Source organism: Nicotiana sylvestris, chromosome 4 (genome assembly GCF_000393655.2).
Source record: "Nicotiana sylvestris chromosome 4, ASM39365v2, whole genome shotgun sequence".
NCBI lineage: Eukaryota > Viridiplantae > Streptophyta > Magnoliopsida > Solanales > Solanaceae > Nicotiana > Nicotiana sylvestris.
The window spans coordinates 174104296-174107924 of NC_091060.1; the positions used below are offsets into that span (position 1 = coordinate 174104296).

Sequence of the window (3629 nt, forward strand, 5' to 3'; positions counted from 1 at the left end):
AGGCAACAAAATAATTCAGTCGCTTACTGTCAAAAACTAATCAGAACCTTAACATACACAATGCATGAAAACATGCTCTGTTTGACTTCCCTAATGTAACGTCCCTGGCTAACAGACCTAGACCTACACATAAAGCTAGGTTATACATGGGGCATTGAGTATTTTGGTTCTGATTAGTCTTTTACACTAAAACCTGCGTTCAATACTACTAAAGGCATAACGTAACTTGCATTATTGCCTACTATAGGACACAAAACATGCCCCCTCTTTCCTTTAATGGAGTTTTAGGTGTACTAATTTGTACTATAGTGGTACACCAAAAACTCCATTTTTGAGCCCCGCAGAAAGAGGTCTAAGCAATAGGACAATCATAAAATAATGGCCAAAAGTGGGAATATTGGGATTTCCATGATCATATTCAACCTACATACAAAGTAGCATGCAAGCATTACACCAATTGCAGCTTGTTGAGTCCGCAACCCAGAAAGGTCCACTCAACAAAATATACCAAAGTAAACACCCAACCAAATTACTTTCTCCAAATTGTCTTGTGGCAGTATAGATACCAAAGGGATGCAATTGCCCCAATGTCCAGAGCAAGTCGTTGCCCCTGTCAACCAAATAAACACTTAGCTAAATCACCAAACTCGATATTAGGGTAAACATGTTTTTTTACCGCAGCAGTAATGAGAAAATACCCCTGGTGCGCAACAGCATTTGCATCCCTTGCTTCTATTAAAAAAAATTATGTTCAAAAAAAAAATATAAACATATATATCTAACTTCATCCCTTACCTTTGTCTGTCCCAACCAAAACGATCGAAGCATCTGGAGCATGCTACCTCAGAAACTAGACCCACTGCAACATAAGCAGAAAAAAACTAGCTTAATGCAAATGATAAACTAGGCAGTAATGCTATTAATAACTCTAGGGCTTCCTTATTATGGAATTGCTTTGGTAGCTTTTTTACCAGGAAGAGAGTTATTTTTGCTCGTTTGGGAGGCATCCAAAAGGACCCTAATACTAAGTTCTTCCACATATCTGCTCTTAAAAGAAGAAGGGTCAATAATATTGTCTCCTTTAAGGATGATAATGGTAATTGAATTTATGATTCTGCGCAAATCTGAGATCACACCTTTTATTATTTTAATAGTCTTTATACCACTAGTCATTCTGTTTCTACTATTTTGTGAATCTACCTACCCTTCAATGTAGAATTTTGACTGATAGGGAAAGGGACGATCTAGGCAGTCTTCCTAGTAGGGAGAGTGTTGATGTTAATATGCTATTAAAAACTCTTTTAAACCATTTACGTCCTCAAGTCCCGATGGTCTTTTATCATTTCTTCTATAAAAAATTTCTGGAGCATAGTTGGTAAGTCGGTCCTCACTTTTTGTCATGACATCTTTCACAACCAACAAATCCCTAGTACCTTAAATTGTAACTATATGTCTCATCCCAAAGGTCAATAATGCCAACAACCTCAAGAATATTAAACCTATTGGCATTTGTGATACTATTTATAAAATCATTACTAAGATCATTGCTAATCGTTTGAAACCTCTTGTAAATCAAATTATCGGTCCTTCTCAATCTAGCTTTCTTAAGAATAGGAGAGCATCTCTTCTGACAATAATATTACCATTCAAGAAGCTATAGCTCACTATGCCTGGTAGGGTTACCCTAGTCACTTAGACGCTCAATACTATCACAAACCACCCTATGCGGTACATAAGTCCTCAAGAACTGCTTCCACTTATAGAATTCAGCGCAATTTTTATTTTGGAGCACTCCTGACATGCTGACACTAAGTCAAAACTTCACCTAGTTAACTGGAATATTATTAATACCTCGGAAGATATTTGAGGTGGGGGAGTGATCAAAATTGAAACCAAAAATCTAGCTCACTTATCTTGTCTATCTTCGAGGTTTTTCAATTAACCCTGTACCCTTTGGGCTCAAACTTTATTTCATAAACATTGTTCCAACGCCCCTTCTAGACCTCATCCCATCACGCATCTTATAGTAAAATCTAGAAGTTGGGGGAATATCCTTAGCATCTGTAGGAATGGAGTTTGTTAATCTGTAGTTAATGAGAATAATATCAGGTTATGGGATAACAACTGGATTCCTAACAACAAGTCTCTTAGAAACAATTCACGGTCCATTGAGGGGACAACACTATGAGATACAGGTCACCTCTAACCTTATAATTAGGAATGACAGGCGGTACGGATGCGGGGCGGGTTCTGTCTGAACCCGCGATTTTAAACCCGCATTCACCCGCCCCACACTCCACCCACGTTCACCCGCCCCGCCCCGCACCCGCAATTTTTTTTTATTTATAATAGTGGCACAGTAGTCATTCGGACGATTCTAACAATTAGCATCCCATTCTCGGGGGGTTTCAAGTTTCAATTTTAGACCGTAAATGCGAAAGATCTTTGTTTCCAATTTGAAGAAATAAGAAAATTCATCCCACTTTAACAAGCACGTTATTAACTCCTTTCATACTATAGAATTCTTTTATGGCGATATTTTATTACTTGGAGGATTGACGGTAATAAACAAACAATAAAGTGTTATCCGTTTCAGAAAACCAAAGTGTGTTATTCATTTGTATTGGTACTCACTCTTTTCTTTCTTCTAAATAAAAAGAATACTCGGTGTATCTTATATTACCAAAAAAAATCTAATTAGTGAAAATATGATCTGTGAAACCAAAATATGAAATTTGTGAAGTGAAATTTGAAGCTTCATTTAATAAAAAAGATCATTTAATAATTACAACAGTAGATAATAAAGAATAAATTCTCCTCTTGATTATTGAATCTGATCAAATCAATGTGAAGGTGGTAACCTTTTATCGAATAAGGTAAAGGATAATACACGGACGCTGCCACTAGTTTGCTTCTCAAACCGAAAATATTATTTAGCCTTTTAAAATTAAATACTCACCCGCGACCCGACCCGACCCGACCCGCATTTTTCTTTTAATTTAAAAATTGAACCTGTCCCTCCCCGCAACCACAAAATTTCAAACCCGCACCGCCCCGCTAATGTTCAAACTCACCCCGCCTCGCCTCGCACCCGCACCGCCCCATTACCATCCCTACTAATAATAATTGGAATTTTGATAATATTCCTTTTGACTTACCTAATACTGCTACTAAGAGCATTATGTATCCATATTCCAACTGTAGTATGGTCAATTTAAATATTGATAAGCCAACCTTCAGATAATACTAGGAATTTTTCTTGAAGGAATCTTCGTACTCTAAAGATAAAATACTTCCTCTGCATCTACTACCACAATAAGCACCCTACCCGTCATTATCTTCATAAGCAAGGCATTAATACTGATGAACATTGCACTAAATGTAGAGTGCCACTAAGTTTTGGCACAAATTAGGAGTTACTAATATTCCTACCCTCAGCAGCAAAATCACTGATTCTCACTGGTCAGATAGGGATAAAGACCCCAACTACACCACTAATAAATTAAGTACTTACTGCTAGATCGTCACCATTGGCCAGGTTGACAGCATTGACGCTAGCCTCGTCACCAAAGAGAAGTGGAGCGCAACAAAATCCACTGCAGGCAAGCTGCCAACTAATTGGCTGGTCA

General features: G+C 37.6%; 1 long non-coding RNA gene across 1 annotated transcript; it reads right to left on the reverse strand.

Annotated features, from left to right (window-relative positions):
* Positions 1–273: 273 nt before the first annotated feature.
* On the reverse strand, positions 274–1055 carry LOC104218990 (uncharacterized). Its single transcript, XR_709127.2, has 3 exons — positions 972–1055; positions 796–859; positions 274–610 (listed from the first exon to the last, which is right to left on the reverse strand). It is a non-coding gene; the product is annotated as an uncharacterized lncRNA (long non-coding RNA).
* Between the last annotated feature and the right edge of the window lie 2574 nt (positions 1056–3629).